This window comes from Podarcis cretensis (assembly GCF_951804945.1).
Source record: "Podarcis cretensis genome assembly, chromosome: 2".
NCBI lineage: Eukaryota > Metazoa > Chordata > Lepidosauria > Squamata > Lacertidae > Podarcis > Podarcis cretensis.
The window spans coordinates 49,455,923-49,474,208 of record NC_137171.1 but is presented as its reverse complement, the minus strand read 5'-3'; the positions used below and the strand labels follow the sequence as shown (position 1 = coordinate 49,474,208).

At 39.1% G+C, this 18,286-nt stretch overlaps 2 protein-coding genes across 8 annotated transcripts in view; one reads left to right on the top strand and one right to left on the bottom strand.

Moving 5' to 3' along the window:
- DOCK2 (dedicator of cytokinesis 2) overlaps nucleotides 1-18,286 on the bottom strand; it is a 246,372-nt gene that overhangs the window by 96,306 nt on the left and 131,780 nt on the right. The window lies entirely within an intron of this gene.
- The window catches only part of INSYN2B (inhibitory synaptic factor family member 2B), a 73,568-nt gene that overhangs the window by 10,649 nt on the left and 44,633 nt on the right, over nucleotides 1-18,286 (top strand). The gene's annotated exons all lie outside the window — the stretch shown is intronic.

Sequence of the window (18,286 nt, the reverse complement as noted above, 5' to 3'; positions counted from 1 at the left end):
ATATCACTTACGCAATTTGTGCTAAGAAAATGTACACCTCTAGCCAAGGAGAAAAAATACACAATACTCTTAATGCATAGACTGGGTAACTGTCTATACACAAGCTGCAATACAAATGCCATTCCATTGACTTTGAAAATTGTAGTTCCCAATTAGATTTCATTAGTCAGCCAAGTAATTTGCGCAATGTGAGTGCTCATCAGTATATTTCTGTTCGCATCAGGGACAGCTCATATAGTGTTATGTTTAAAGAATAGTACTTTCCCCCTAAAGTATGAGGCCTCTAATGATGCCAGGCAGCTAATAGTATGATTTAAAAAAAAATTAAAAAAATTCAGGGATTTTCAAACTGGTACATAATACTCAGTAACACATTTTTTGCTCATGTTCTGTAGAACAACATTTATTGAATTGCTCTTTATATATTAAGATGTGAACTGGGATGCAAAGTGGTTTTTATATCATTTCACTTCAATAAAGTACACACAACAGTATGGCTTCTAGCTCTGCCAGTTCCGGTTGCCAGAGGGCAATTATGGATTGCCACTGGTGGCCAGGAGATTAGCTAATTACAAGCCTACGATATCTTCCCGCATGCATAAATGTCTAAGTATATGGTAACAACCATATTATTGTTTATAAAACTTTAGAAGTGTTATTATCACTGAGACCAAACAGATTATTGCTTCAGGGTACTTCAGTTGACATATAGTGAAATAGAAGAATCATATAATTTGACTGAAGAAAATAAATATTAGGCAAGCAAAGAAGAAACAATAATCTTTAAAGACAATAACGTATATTCTGGCATACAGTATGCATTACACAAATGAACTTGGCAGGGCAACCCTCTGCTTTTAATCTTTTGAAAAGAGCCTGGGCTTTGCAATAGCATTATGCAGGGATTTGAATTAAATTTATTGAGTAGAGTTTCTTTACAACTCTACTGTGATTTAGCAGGATGCCCTTCTCAAAAAGATTATCTTGCAGAATGTTTGACAGAAGGTACAATCAGCTTTTATCACTATCGGAAAGGTTTTCATTTCCCATATTACACTGCACAATGGGCACTCATTTTAGGAATTCTTAATATGGAATGTCAATGAACTCTATTGCTTCCATCATTCTTAGAGCCAGCTCGTGACAATTTGTACCCCAGAATCTGTTTCAGTGCCATGGAGAATGCTGCAGTCCATCCAGAATTTCTGCTACAGCTGCCAAAGCTAGCATCCGCTGCAATATTGCAGAGGATGCTGGGATGCATTGCTCACATCACACAGCATATTGGGTTTCCTTGGCAACCTAACTCAGCACTATTTGTTTATTTGTTTATTTAGTCACTTTATCTTGCCCAGGGCAACCCAAAGTGACTTACAACCAGACAATAAACCCCACACAGATACATTAAAACCAAGAGGAAAAAGAAATACACTAAAAACATCCTACCAATTTCTTAAAAGGCACAGATAGTTGAAGCCAAAGTCCTGGGTTATAGAGGAAAGTTTTTGCCTGGTGCCTAAAGAAATGTAACAAAAGCACAAGGTGAGTCCTCCTGAGGAGAGCATTCCACAAACGGGGAGCCACTGCAGAAAAGGCCCGTTCTTTTGCTGCGACCCTCCAGACCTCTTGTGGAGGGGCACATGAAGAAGGGCTTCAAATGATGAGTGCAGGCTATGGGTCAGTTCATATGGGGAGAGGCAGTCCTTGAGGTACTGCAGTCCTGAACCATTTAAGGCTTTATAGGTCAAAACTAGCATTCTGAATTGGGCCCAGAAACTAATCGGCAGTCAGTGCAGTCAGGCCAGGATTTGTGTTATATGCTCAAACTGTTTCACCTAGTGAGCAGCCTGGCCACTGAATTCTGCACCAGCTAAAGATTCTGAACCATCTTCAGGGACATCCTCATGTATAACGTGTTGCAGTAATATAACCAAGAGGTTACCAGAGCATAGATGACAGAAGTTAGTTTGCTGTGGCTCACTCCAGGATAGCCCGATCTGGGCCAGAATATACTGCTCCTAGAAATACATCTTCCATATATTCAACAGGAGATTTGTAATCTGCAAGGTTGTGTAAATCCATGTAGAAACTCATCTCAAAGAGCTTTGCCTGGGGTGCATTTTGTAGCGATTGAAGACCAATTCAAACAAGATGCAGAGTTACAAATAGTCTGTCATTGCATTTAAAGAATTAATAACAAATGCATATCTTATCTATTAGTGATCCGTGGTCCAGAGGGAAACCATAATGGCAAACAAATGCTGTATGCATAGGAGCTACCCCACATGTTAAGTCCCCTGTAAAGTTACAACCAGTCTATGTGAAATCTAGCATATGCAACTGGTTTATGCAAATTAAGACAGATCAAATCATCACAGTACAAATACTTAAAACTAACATAAATATTAGTTTGTTCCAACTACATGATCCAGTTTACAGTTGGGTCTTTGGGTTTCAATGCCATGACATGCAGGTTAACTAGCAGGATAAGTCTGCTTCTTCCACTGGATAAATGATACACTATTAATTGTCTATGCAGGGGCCAAGCCCTTGATGTGACCATGGATTTTAATTTCATTTTTAATGAACATTTCACTTGAGCGGTGCCTTAACATCCTGGGCACAGCACAAGGTTATAGTATCACCTTTCCCAAGAGGATGACAGAATGCTTATCTTTGCTTTTTGTGATCTCTTTACTAGATTATTTCAACTCCTCTTCTGGATGGTAGCCAAGGGAGGCAACACATAGACTTCCATTTGATTCCTGAGTGCATCCTCTCCAGCCTTTTCACACAAAGTAAACTATAGACTCATAATTCACTAATTTTATATTGGCTTCCATTTAGTTATCTTATTGATTTTATAATCTTGTTGTATATGCTTAAGGTACTATAAAGGATTTGGGACCCCTTATTTTATTAAAACTCTACCATCATTTGACCTTTGGTTAATCTTGTAATCAGAGGGTTAACTTTTAAAAAAAGGCTATTAGTAGTCACTGATTTTGGAATTCAGGCTCATCACACCACTTTTCATTACATATTAAAAATTAACCTAAGCAGATGCCCAAGATACCTGACCATTAAAATACTGGAACCATCCATTTATTTGCACAAAGATTCCCAGAAGCAGTGTGTCTAGTTATTCTCCGGGCAACTATAAAGACACCATTTTCAAGGCAGGAAGATAAAAATCAAATTTCCACAACCTTTATCTAACTCACCAGAACAGATAGAGTTCATTTTTTGTTCCTTTAGTGAAAGGGAAATGTAAAGAAACAGTGCACATCATGACCAAATGCTTTTAACATTTGGCAGTGCAATATAGGGTGACATTTTATAACCACGGATTGCTGTTAGCAAGACCAGAGCTACTGAATGGATGCAGGAGACATCCAAAAGGAACTTGGAAAACATAAAGGGGTTTGGGTCAGATGGCCCACTGCAGCTTACCTAACTGCTATTTCCTTACAGCCAAAGCCAATAGAATTACAGAATTTTAGAGTTGGGAGGGACTCCAAAGTCATCTAGTCCAACATCCTGCAATGCGGGAATCTCAACTAAAGTATCCATGACAGGTGGCTATCCAGCCTCTGCTTAAAAACATCCAATGAAGGAGAGCCCACAACCTCCCGAGGTAGTCTGTCCGCTGTGAAACAGCTCTTACTTTCAGAAACTTCTTCCTGATATTTAGTTGGAATCTCCTTTCTTGTAACTTGAAGCCATTGGTTTGGGCCCAATCCTTCGGAATATGAGTAAACAAGTTTGTTCAAGCTTCCATGTGACAGCACTTTAGCTATGGAAATCATATCTCCTCTCAGTCTACTCTTTTCCAGGCTAAACATACCCAGCTCCTTCAACCATTCCTCATAAGGCTTAGTTTCCAGATCCTTGATCATCTTGGTTGTCCTCCTCTGCACACTTTCCAGCTTGTCAATATCCTTCTTAAATTGTGGCACCCAGAACTGGACACAGCACTCCAGTTTGGTCTGACCAAGGCAGACCAGAGCACGACATTAACTCCTTTGATTGGGGGACTGTACTTCTGTTGATGCAGCCTAGAATAGCACTAGCTTTTTTTACTGATGCATCACGCTGTTGACTCATGTTAAGCTTGTGGTCCACTAAGACCCCTAGATCCTTTTCACATGTACTACTGGCAAGGCAGGTGTCTCCCATCTTATATTTGTGCAGCTGCTTATTCCTGCCTAAGTGTAGAACCTGACATTTATCCCTATTGAAATTGAAATAATGTTAGAACTGGATAGCTTAATATCCATTCTAGGACAGTAGCCACATTTATGGCATATATCAATTTTAAGAATGGGAGGAAAACTTACATTTAAATGTAAGAATAAGCGAGACCCAAGGCTGCACCGATTCTCAAGCTCTTGCTCTGCAATCAGACCCAAGACCTTCCCTCTCATCTGCTTATCCAAAATCATTTTATACATATTTGCTATACGAAGCAATTAGCTTATTATAATTCCTCCATAACTTATTTTAAGTCATTTTATTGTAATGCAGTGCTCCAGTTACCATAATTCAGTTCCTTAGCAAAAAAAAAAAAAAAAAAAAAAAAAAAAAACCCTTTCAGAGTCAGGATGGATATGAAAGCTGGGTATAATCACCATAGCAATGGCAAGCCCAGCATTCACACAAAAGTAATTCCCTAAGGAAGAACAAATCATCAGGCGTTAGGCTGAATGGGCACGTAAGACAGAATCTTGGATCTAGGCTCTTAAAACACTGTCTTCAAGGACAGAACGGCTGACAGAGATTTTCTTTCAGGCTTTTTGCTGGCCTAAGCCTCCTCTTTCATCAAATGTAAGCCAAACTTTCGTCATTATAGTCATGAAAAGAGATGCTTGGTCCACAAAGTGCACCATATTGTTGTAGCTGATGACATTACTTTGCTGTCGACCACTCCATCAAAAGCGGGGCAATAAAAGATCATCAGCATGAATTCAAGGTACATAACACCAGACAACTATCTTGCCACTATACTCCTGTCCCTTAAACCAAGGCATAAAAATTATTTATTAATGTGTAAACCACTTAATACCAACCTAGGCTTCCAAGAGGTTTGCAAGTAAAAAAAACAAATTATCCAAGTGTTAATTTGGGGTTTTTTGACACAAAGTAGCACTTAGTCACGTTCTCCACCACCAACATTCTGAAGGGATGTTATAGGGCTTTTTTAGCAGACAGTTCACCCTTGAACCCAACAATATAGCACAGAAACATCCTAAGGGCACATCGAACTGTACAGCAGCAGAACATTAGGTTTTAAAAGTGGCCAACCTAGCAGTTCGAAAGCACCTCCAGGTGCAAGTAGATAAATAGGGACCGCTTACCAGCGGGAAGGTAAACGGCGTTTCCATGTGCGGCTCTGGCTCGCCAGAGCAGCGATGTCACGCTGGCCACGTGACCCGGAAGTGTCTCCGGACAGCGCTGGCCCCTGGCCTCTTAAGTGAGATGGGCGCACAACCCCAGAGTCTGTCAAGACTGGCCCGTACGGGCAGGGGTACCTTTACCTTTACCTATGGACACCTTATACAGTTTGCACATTATGGATCACAAATTGTGACGACAAACGGTTTTATCTTGTCTCCAGATGTTATCAGCACAAAGACAGGACGCAAGATAAAGTAAAACTTTCTCTTTCCAGGGAGCATTCAAACTGCTATAGTGTAGTGCCTACAAAGAACCTTCCTCAGCTTGAATGATCCCAGGCCTGCGGTCACACAGTCTTCAGATCCCCATGGAGTTCAGGGACCAATCCTGATCAGCTTCAGTAAAAGGCAAACAGAGATGTAGACAGGAAAGCCATTTTAAAGGAGTTGTGTGAAAAGAGGATGGATAGACAAAAAGGTCAGCCTCTAATATGGGATGATATTTGAGGTTCACTCAGTCTAGCACACAAGCAGGAATTTTTTGTTCATCATAAAGTGATTTGGGCAGGTAAAAAAAAGAAAATAAAAATCCAAGGCAAGATATAAAAACATTTTTAAAAACCATAAAACCTATAAAAATACAGTGAAACAGAATTTGCCACACCCTAAAAACACAGAGACCCCATTAACCTAAGTTATTTTAAAGGATTGGGTAAATAGAAAGGAGCCTCACTAGGAAAGCTATTCCACAACTAGGGTGCCACTACTGAAAAGGCCTTCACCCAAAAAGTATTAAGGAACCAGTACCTAGCATCCAGCTAAGCTAAATACATATTTGGAATAGGTGTAAAGTTGAAAAAGATTTCTTTCTTTCTTTCTATCAGGCATTTCATTGTGCACTGGGCAACAAACCTGGTGCCCTTGTGTTGGCTTGATTTGGAGAATATTGAAGACAGGAACCTTCCTCTCCTTGCTAGATAAAAGGAAACACTCGACAGCAAACAATGGATTTTTAAGGGAAAGAGAGGTTTCGGCTTGTTAAAAACCAAGTGAATGCAATCTGCATAGTTTGAACTAAAGGATGCATCTGCACAAGCCATACATTTTTCAGTTTTGAAAGCCCCAAGCTAAACAAAGATGCCATCTTCCCTTAAGTATCAAGTTAACCTAATACATTTTGAATTAAGATACAACATGGTGCCGTTAATTTACAGCTACGCTCTTCCCACAAAATCACTTCAGAAGATGAGCAAAATACTTCATATTGGTGCAATCTATCATCTATCTATCATCTATCTATATCTATCTATCTATCTATCTATCTATCTATCTATCTATCTATCTATCTATCATCTATCTATCTATCTATCATCTATATCTATCTACATTTCCTTTTTACAAGTTGAGTCAGTACATGTTATGCATGTTTTCATACTGGGAAGTGAAGCATTCATGCAGGGCAACTGTGAAGATGCCAAAAAGTTATCTCTGCTGAGTTTGATGTGCCTTTTCATGCTGCTTTTCTCAGGGCTCCAAATTTCGAAAGCGTTTTGTAGTTGGTATCTTCGTTAGTACATCAACTCAAAATGAATATATAATGTTCATTGTTTCAATAGCCTTTGCTATGTGCAAAAATAATAATTACACATAGATTCTTAAGAAACAGAGAATTGAATTATTATAATACCTGCATATAGAGGCAAATATATTTCTGGGGCCAGGTATATTTCAGTGGCTCTGTGAGGGAGCAATTGCTACTGAGTAGGGAAGATTCAGTTCACTGATAATTAACCTTTGCTAATCTGTCTACCCACAAATTTTATTGGATCATATTCGAGCCAAATGTTACCTTGCATCTTTTAAAAAATTGTAAGCTCTGTCTAATTCATGACTACTGTACATCATATACTAACTTTAAAAGCTTTCCAAAGTGAATATGATAATGGCAATGTATGAATGCCCTCACAAGGCATGCTATTCATGGAGCAGGATTATCATCATGTTAAATAAACTCTAGAATGAGGCTTATCAGGGAGTGCGTCATTATGAAGCACATCCTCATCCAAAATGCCTAAGAGCCCTGAGCGGCAGGGCATTTCAAAGGCTATATATGAAAATTTAGAACACCAGCAGCTTGCTTGGCTAGCAAGAGCCACAGAAGCCTTTATGGTGAGGACAGAAAGGGATTAACAGGAGCAATGGATGCTGTGCTCATGCAGGTGAACCAGCTGTTTCTATGTTGTTCATGCATCTGATACAAGATCCACAAATTATAGGTCTGTCCAGTGTCTTGTGTTCTGCAAACCTGGTTTAGACTCTTATCTTCTCAAGGTTTATGTATTCTGAGATTCTGAATCTTTTACCTTCTTCCAGTAACAAGCAGCATCTATACCCAGAGCTATCTACACTAGACAACTGTCCACAGCACCGTAACCGGCAATTCTTTTGAAGAACACAACTACTGTTCTCTCTTAGCTCTCAAATGGAGGATAAGTTTAGATTTCAAATGGTAGGCTTCATTCTATGATGAATATCCTTTCCTCTCCATCATCTTTCATGTTGCAGCACTGCAAAACAATTAAAAAGTGCCCAAAATACACAGAGACTTGTCATAGCTACTCGTTAAGTGGCATTCAAAGATTCTCCCATCAAATAGCACTGAGAGCTGCAGACCTTTGTGACAGACAACTGAAGATTTGTGAGTTTCTCCACAGAATAATTATACTCAGCACAGCCACAATACTGCATCTATCAATATCTGCAATGGAAATGGGGCCAATGCTTATTAAAAACCTTTCTAAAACCCAGTGTCACTTTTCAAAATATTAAACACTGGAGAATAAATTTAGAATTCCTCTAACAAGCAGACAGTTTCCAAGCACAGATGGGAAGGCAGACTTCAGAGTCCAAAGACAGGTGATTCTGCAATTCAATATTCAGTGAAGATTTTTAACGTTCAGTTAGCACAAGAGCAGAAATAAGAACAAAATGATTTTTGGCACCATGTATTAATACATTTTATAAAACAAATACAGGCATTGAAACAGCTGCATATTTTAAAACCCTCTACCTTGATACTGAAATTAATTAGTCTACATTAATCTTGCAGAGCTTATTAAATACATTAAGATACTTCAAGATACACAGAAAGCTATGCTTTTGGCAACCCCCTGCAACATTCCCTGCTAGATCTGAAGCAGGCAAACAGAAATGCTGAGCTTTTAAAAGTGTGCAAATGCATATCTGCAATTTAAAGTTTTCTCAACTTACCAGTGTTCATCACACTCAGTGCTGCCGTTTATACAAGCTTACGCTTAGCAGTGACCAATAGGGAACACAGTGTCCTAAAATTCTAATATTATGCACCTATCCTATAATCATAAATGACTTTGATTATATCAGAAGTAACAGAATTTTCAGCTCTTGTGAAATTAAAATGTGTGGAAGCTTTTGTGGCAGTAGAATACATGAAGGCTTAGCACCCTGACAAAAAGATTTATTATAGAAGTGACTTTTTTCAACTGTAGGCATTTCCTCAATGAATTTAATTTGGTTGACATCAAAAAAGAAATGTAAGTTCAATAAAATAAGAAAAAAGACTGATTTCTCTCTCAGTTGCTTGCATACATAAAAGGAACTTATGTGAAACAATGGAAACCTATTATTTACATTCAGATCCTGTGTATCAATTAGCTGTTGCTGTAATATAAGATTTGAGGAAACGCCAAGATTTGTAGTGGTGCAGAAAAAAAACTTTAGAAAGCCCCAAAGGGATGGGGAAAACTCATAAAACCCATAACAACAACAATAAACAGTCCAGCAAGGTCTGAGCATGCTCATTGGCTATGGAATGCTGACTATCTAATGAGAGGGGAAAATGGAATGGGAGAGTGGGAGTGAATGGAATGGCTGGCAACCTGAACAGGAGGGGAGCGTGCGCGCACACACACACACACACACACACACACACACACACGATGGGGCATGACAGTCCAATGGAATAGCACAGAGGTTTCCAAACTGTGTGTTGCAACACATTAGTGTGTTGGCTGCAGTGTATAGGTGTGTCGCGTGAACGCTCCCCATGCTCCTCCCATATTTTTCGATGGCTAATCATTAACTACAAAGCTAAAACTGGAAAGTGATACAATGGAAATCAAAATCTAGCTAAATAAGTAGGACTGGAATTCAGAGTTAGACTTTACTTATGTCATTTGTTGAGTTGACTTGATGGCTTTTCATTAAGTGGGGTTTTATTTATTTATGTTTAATTGTGTTTTGTTTCATGCCATATCTGTTTTACAGTATTATGCTCATCATGTCTGCTTTATTTTGTGATGGCCTATGGTAACAAGGACTAAAGTTGAACTGAACTATACTTTCTTATACAGCATGTCATTCTTTCTTATACAGCAACTGTATGAAAAAGCCTTGAGATGTAAACATATATTAGCAGCAAGTAATACAAATGTAATCACATTGTAATTTAATCTGAAAAAGAAGCAAGTGGTATACTACTCATATACAAACAGAAAAGCAGACTCTGGAAATTTATACTGCGATATATTAGAACGTCTCTAAAAATTAAAAACAGCAGTTCAAGATTATATTCAACTGTTAGGCAACAATGCACTGATCTATAAAAGCAGTCAGTCAATTAAAACTATGTCTGTGTATAGTTCAGGCTCAAACTACATGATATATTTAGTGCTTAGTGTGTAGATATCTCTCTCGTTTTTCTTTAAATAATTGCACAGAGCATTGTTACTGGGATCACAGCACATGGGCAAGAAAGAGATAAATATGGAGTTTGTCCCTTTCTTCCCCTCCTGTGTCCTTCCCCAAGACATCTCCAACTCCGTTGCACGAATGGGAACTTTTCAAAGGAAACTTCCCAGGTGCAAGTTGTGGGGGAAGCTGGTGAAGTTTGTGACTGGCATTCAGCAGTAGCTGTACTCAAAGCAGACCCATCGAAGTTAGTGGGCATGACTAACTTATGTTCATTAAGCATCTACTCTGCATAGGACTTAACTGAATACCATCCCATGGCTGACGGGAAGAGATAAACCTTTCCTCCCTGCAGACAGCAATCCCCATGGCAATCACCCCCTCTTGCTGTACGTAATGGAAGAAAGACAAGAAATGTAGCTGCATCCCACACATTAAGTGTAACATGTAGTTTGACCCTATAGCTACATCTGATAGAAATATAGATAATACAAGTAGGTATAATTTCAGGAGACTAGAAGGATTCTGAAATGGAAGTATCCTTTTCAGTCATCTCCACCTACATCCCCATTACACCTGTAATTGTAGTTACATATTTGGGGACCATATATCTTATTCTAGTCACACAAATCAACTAGCTTAGAGGAAACACAACTATAATTCATTTGGTAGCTAATTCTCTGCAGCCAGAATGAGTGGGTCTTTCTCCCTACCTTATATTTTTTTTTATCAAGAACTGCTTCCCTCACGGTATAAGTGCTTTTAAATACTTAGCAACTGGGACAATATGCAACTAATACTGAACAATACAAGGAACATTCAAAAGTGGTTCTATGGATGAATGAACTGTCCCTTAAATGCCGCTCCTTTCCTCATATCTAACAAAGGCTCTGCTTCTACTCTTTCTGACAGCCCCAGCCATAGAGATTTTCTTTCATAGTTGGTTTTTCTAATAAAATAAAATAAAATGTCACATTGTAAGGCCCATTCTAAATCCATTAACCATTCAAACATGCCTGATCTAGTAAAGCTTTCAATTTCACAGGAAGAGAGCAACATTTTCCTTCTATTGTCTGCCAATTGTATGACAAGTAGCTTAAGACATAGTTTTATGGAAATAGTTTTTTTTTAAAAAAAATCTACTATGTATTGAAATGTCTTAAAGCAAATTCCTGCAGAAAATTGGTGTTATTACAATATGCAGCAAGCCATGCCTGTCTTTTGACCATTTATTAGTTCTGTTTGGAATAACAGACAGGAACTTATAAAAGAAGACGGCAAACAATCTTCAGCTTTTTAGTTTTGCTAAGCAAATACCATCCCTAATTGCTGTTTATCTGGAGCACTTTTGAATTTTAATAAAAGCTGTGTGGAAATAACTGCCTTTTTGATATTTTTAGAAAAATTGTGTGGTTTTTTGCCTTAAAAAAACCAGTACTATTTTCAGCATGACTTTACAGGCTTTCCAACCAAATTCATTAACTAGAAGTGATAGGTAAAATAAACAAGAAATGTAAAAGCATTTTACTTGTAGCTTGAATTCTAGGTACGATTTCTGCTTTGGGAGACTTAGGGTTGTATCCAGTGCTGTGTCAGTGAGGTTCCTTCAGGCACAAGAGGATTCCCATTTCCTTTGCTTGCAACCATTTTATTAATGGCTGCAAAAATTGTTTGAACCAGAAAATGTAATGACTGGAATTCACCTTCTGTTTGGGAGTAGTCAGTAAAATGTCTTGAACTGGAGGTCATTGATATATTGACAAACATAGTTCAGGAAAGGTATTAGAGGAAATATATATTCAAAGAAATGGAACTGTTTTGTGGGCTTTTGAAATAGGTTATATGGAAATGAAAGATTAGTGCACAAAATGTATAAACTAATTATCTCAAGTAGATGATATAACCACTTTTTTTACTGCTTTCCATTCATCCCATTCTTTCTTCTTCTGCCTGTGTAACGTGCAGCTGAAGAATATATTATCAGTGTTCCTTGTGATCCACATCCACATACTGTATCAGGGACTGCACATCAGTGAAACTATCTTTGAAACTGTGGCAATTGTCAAAGCCCAAATAATGCCAAAAAGTAACTGCAACCCTATAATTAGCAACCTGATCTTCAAGAGGCAAAGAGACTAAGGAGTAGGATTAAAGATTAGACAGCAGGAAATGTTCATATCCTGGAACATTAAACACTTAGGAAGTTTGTGGCTCCATCCTTTATGCAAAATGCATAATTGCTTCCTGTGTACACTTATGTTTCCTGCAATAAATACGTAAAAGTGTGGATGATGCACGTGCAACTTTAAAACTTTGTATGTATGCATTTGGGGAGCTTGATTGGACCAAGGTTCTGAGATATGTTTAGATGGCTATCTAAAGGCACTCATATGTTATCCAGACGTTGTGCTTTTGCTTCAGAAAACACTGGGTTGCAAGCAGCAATCATCTGTGCTATGTAAAGCATGGAACTGCACTTTGATCTACTGACATAAATAAAACATAGTAAGTACACTTATATGCAGTCTTAGCATAATTTGTGCTTGTGCTTTTTTATGGCTCTTGAATCTCACCTGCAGGCATAGCTGTCAAGTGTCCCTTATTTGAAGGGACAGTCCCTTATTCCAGCGCCATGTCCGCTGCTGTCCCTTATTGATGGATGTCCCTTAAATGTCCCTTAAATGATGTCCCTTTAATTTCAAAGGAAGCAGCTCCTCTCCCTCCCTCCCTGTCGGCCAGGGAGGAGGAAGGCTCCAACTGTGTTGCTTGGCTGTGTTGCTCACCCAATAAGAAGTCTAAGAATGACTGGGGGGTGGAGCTTGCATGCCTTGTGTGTGGCTAGTTAATGCAAGCTGAGGGGGTTTTTGAATGCTGGATGCCATTTTGTTGCACGTGCTGCTGCAAACTTTGCAGTGCAAAGCTAGGCTGGGGAGCCATCTTAAGTTGAGGATGCATAGGCCTTGTGGTGCATGTGATTCAGATTCTATTCAGTTGAACCTCTGGTTACAAAGTTGGTTGGACAGTGTTCTCAAAGCTACCAGCATGAGTTTGACCAGACTGCAGGAGGACAGGAAGACTGGAGTGCCTGGAACAGGTGAGGCTGCAGGTCCCTTATTTTGGCTGCTGGTCCCTTATTTTCAAGGCTGCTGGTCCCTTATTTTCAAATCTGTAAGTTGACAGCTATGCCTGCAGGTGAGGTCTAAGAACTATGAGGTCCCATTTCTGATGTTGCAGCATCCGGGGAACAGAAAACAAACAATTTCTGTGTAATGTGTGAATTTGCCCTTTGGCAGAGACAAAGTACATTGATTGAATTTCTAGGCAGCCCAACAGTAGAAAGTCTTGGGGAAGCAAATCATCCTCTGTCTTTTATAGCAGCATGTGCTTTTAGAGAGGTTCAAATACATCAGAATAGCATTACCATTTGTGTCTTCTCTGTAACCATGGAGATTTATGCTTAATTAAGATGCATGCTGCCCAAAGTTAGCCTTAAAGCGAATATTTATGTAAACTTGCAAACAAGATGAAGCTGTACTAAAAAAAACCCACCACATTAGAAAAACTCACTGATGTCATAAACCATTGCAGTGACATCTCTCCCCATGATAGGTAGAATTTCCCAGTTACATTCCCCTAGAACTCAATCTCAGTTTAGAATAATTTATTCTTCAAAAAAGCAAAGTAAGTAGTGAACTGCAGAAGGACAGGTCAGTTTCCCACAGTGGACAACCAGATGCCTATGGGAAGCCTGCAAACAGGACATGAGTGCAATAATGGTTTCCCACTTGTTATCTGTATGTCTCTGATACTGCAAACAGAATCCACTGATAGCGTTGTCATCGTGTATTTGCCTAATCCCCTTTCAGCTAATTCCATGATTTGACCATGCGCTATGTGAAGAAGTCAAGTGGGTAAATGTAGTGAGGAGATCCTGGAAAAGAAGTATAGGTTGCTAGCTGGATGTTGAGAGCCTTTCAAGGAACAAGCCAGGTCTGAACAAGAGAAAAGGACTCCCCTTGAACCAGGATGGAGCCAGACCATTGGCACTCAAAACCAAAAAGACTGCAGAACAGCTTTTAAACTGTTGGGGAGTGGGAGCTGAAGGATTTGAAAAGGGTCTGGATCATAACAAATCTCCTCAGCATGAAGGTGGAAAAATATAATATTTCAAATGGGGTAGAACTAGGTGCCGAATAGAAAATCAAAGAAGAAAAAACCCTGTAAACTAAAATGCCAAAAATACGTGGAGAGAGATGTTCTATATATGAATGCTAGAAGCCTCTGAGCCAAAATGGGCAAGCTGGATGTTTGGCCTTAGATGACAGCATAGATATAGTGGGCATAACAGAAATCTGATGAAAGGGAAACATCTCCCCAAGGACAAAGAACAATAAATGTGCATTTTCTTTAGGGATACGTTATGCACATTAAAGTTCTGTATGTGTATACAAAGAAAAAGGATCATTAACCTTTCTGCTTTTGCTTGGCAAGAGAAAGCAAAGCTAGTGCACAAGGAAAAGCATTTCCAGAAGTGACTGTTAATGTTTAGTACAATCTGAATATGTGAATGTTGCTATTGGTTCAATGAACTCTCAAAATGAATGTGCATTTTGATCAGTATGATTCCCCCCCCCCCCCAGTTGAACTGCAAATGCAGCAAATAAATGGGGGGGAAAGACATTTGTGATATAAGGCAAAGTTACTGAGCTATAATTTACAGGCCAGAGTTCTCTCTGTTTTGGAATACAGGAGCTCTCTTAGAAATTATGCTAAAAATGGCATATTAATTCCTTCAATGACTTAACTGTGCACCACTGATAAGTTTTTTAAAAATCTTGAAGGCATAATCCTGCAGATTTGCTTAGGACCCAAAAATCAGAGTTATTTGTTCTGGTCATACTTCCTTCATCAGTGATTTTTTTTTTTTTTAATGCAGCTAAAAAGAGAGAGAGGTTTTTTATTCCTGCTGTGCTTTCCCTTATCAGGCTTGATTCAGTTTAGATAAAAGAGTATCAGGTTGAAAATCTGGCATGCTCCACTAAAGGAAATGAGGTTAAAAAATTTACTGAAGGGGCAGAGCTACTAAATAATGGTGCTTTTGTGACAATTCTCTCATTAAGACAAACACGTTGTTTAATTTCCAGGATCTAATTAAATTGGACAGCAACTAGCACTTTAATTCTTCACTGTATGAAAGTATGCTAATGTATGCTAGTCACAAAGTTATAAATGTGCAAGCTCAGAATGGGAGCTCATTTATGCACAATGGAGATGAATTTCAAAAGCCCCAGTGCAGAAAATTCCCATGGTTTTAATAGCAATTTGAAATTGTATATACCTAAACTGCTGAATATGTAAAGGTGCTGAGAATATGCACATCAGTGCAGAATAGACCTTTGCATTCACTGCACATAGGAAAATGTTGTATTGTTCCTGGGTAGCTTAAGGTTGCTTAAGGCTGGGTGGCTTAAGGCTAACTACCTTTGAGGATGGCTTAATACTGGGAGGAGGCAAGAACAAGGCACAAGTCCTACTAGAGCAGGAGTCACCAGTGTGGTAGCCATGTGTGCACTAACAGAGGCCTTCCATGGTGCAAACAGGGTCCTTTCCTTCCAGCAACTTTCCTTCCCCACCCCCCAGCAGAAATTAAGCTTGAAAGCAACATTACATTATAGCCCACAGAGAAGACTGTGGGGTGTGCTTGGTCCACCTAGGTCAGTATTGTCTACATGACTGGCAGTGGCTGTCCTGGATTTCAGACTGGGGTCTCTCCTAGATCTACCTGTGTCCAGTTCTGGGCACCACAATTTAAGAAGGATATTGACAAGCTGGAATGTGTGCAGAGGAAGGTGACTGAGATGTTCAAGGGTCTGGAAACCAAGCCATATGAGGAACAGTTGAGGGAATTGGGTATATTTAGACTGGAAAAGAAAAGACATCCCTTTAAATATCTTCAAATATTTAAAGGGCTGTCACATGGAAGTTGGAACAAGCTTTCCCCCCCTCCTGCTCTGGAGAGTAAGATCCAAACCAATGGATTCAAGCTACAAGAAGAAAGATTCTGACTAAATTTCAGGAAGAACTTTACGACAGTAAGACCTGTTTGACAGTGGAACAGACTCCTTCGGAAAGTTGTGGACACTCCTTCATGGGAAGTTTTTAAGCAGAGTTTGGATGGCCATCTGTCATAGATGCTTTAGCTGAGATTTTTGTATTGTAAGGGGTTGGACTAGATGACCCTTGGACCCCTTTAAACTCTACAATTCTATGGTTCTACCTGGGGATGCCAGAAATTGAACTAGGAACCTACTACTGAGCTATGTCCCTTTCCATATGACACAGAATCATTTTGTTGTGAGAAATACCATAAAAATCACATGTATATCTTCTCATGCAACAGTCTCACATATGAGTACATGCAGACAATCTCTGCTTTCCAGCTTATGTGACTGTAATTTGACTCTAGTGGAACCTCCTCATATAAATGTTAAACTCCATCTCATGCACTGTTATATTTCAAAGATACTTTCTTGGGAGTAACCCATTATATCAATTACATAAGATGCCCTTCTTGGTGGTGTCATCCCATTCATGGAACTCCCTGTCCAATGAGGTTTGATTTGGCACTTTCCTACTAGATTTCAGGGAACAGGGAGCAATCTGTTTTTTTCTCAGAGAGCTTTTAAACTGAAGGGTGGAAGGGTGGATTTTTTTGGTTTTTTGTTTGTCTTTTAGTCATTGTTGTATTTTATTCCACTTATTATGCTCTCTTGATGTTATTGGTTGCTTCATTTCTTTTTTTTTCTGTTTTATTGTAAGACACCCAGAGAGGCTTGCTCTGAACTGATAAAATAGTACTTCTGAGAGCAGGAATTGTAGTCAGATTGTCACATGCTCTGAGCTGCTTGTGTGATCCATGTAACTAACTGCATGAAGTAAATTCCATGTTGGGATGTTGTCAACCAGTGCAATGGTGCTGGTGCACCACTGTGATTTAAGAGATGGTTTGTGTGTCATTCAAACCTGGGCTCAAAGGTTTGTCTCCCTTTTTAGGCAAACCATGACAATGGCTTGTCTCACAGCACTACAGCAGCAGAACTGGAAAAGGAGCCAAAAACTAAGAGCCTGCACTTGTGCATGTTTGCAGTAAGCCATAATTCACCTTGGGGCTGGCTACCTTTAAACCAGCTTTGCGTTTTGACAAAGTAAATAGAAGGGGGAAAAATTCAAATTGCCGGCTGGTACGAGGAATTTAATATTAAGGAACTCCTTGGCACAGAGGCTTCTATGGAGGGGCATCTCTTTACATGTGCAATATTAACTGCACACAGGAGCCCACACTACTGAAACCCCCAAGGATAACTAAATCAGGGCAATATTGATAGTGCCAGTTGTATTTTCACAGAAAAGATAAATCTTGTTTGTAAAATATTGCAACACCAGCAGCACCTGTTCAGCAATCAAAAATGGCACCAGCATCTGTTCTTTCCCTTTTAAAAACATATATTTATGGATTCTTTTAGTACAAGTATCACAGGTATGCAAAAACGTAGTAATAGTCATAACATGCCAGGAGTAAAAAAGAAGAAAAAGAAAAAAGAAGCAGCAGCCCAAAATAAGGAACAACTCTTGCCTTCCCCCACTCCCTCCCCCAGACCACTTGGGGTACCTAGTTTGAGAAAATATAACATGTAACCACAGCTCACACTTTCTTAACTGTGAATGAATTTCTGTAAACTTGGAAGAGGGGTGGAAGAGAGTAATATACATGTTTTTGAGTTAGAAATTATAAATATTCCTCATGAATTATGCCATTTCCCTGACTTTTCAGTAACTACTTAAAATAAAGAATTGCACTGACACACAGTATGTATAAATAGTTCCCCTTTCCATGGAAAAGACAGAGAGATTTGATCAGGATAAAGAATAGCATAGATTGAAGAATCAATGGATACTGAAGACCTCCCTAGCATTTATAAGAGCCATCGAGCACAGTGCGGAATGATTCATGATAGATTGTGGGAGAGAGAACAGAATAAGCAACTATATATGGGGTTAAATATGCATTTCTATACATAGACACTCTAGAAATGCAAGGATGTTGGGAATGGAACTTGAGCAGTGAAAATTAGTTCTCCAGTCAGGCCCCTGTAAACTGGAGA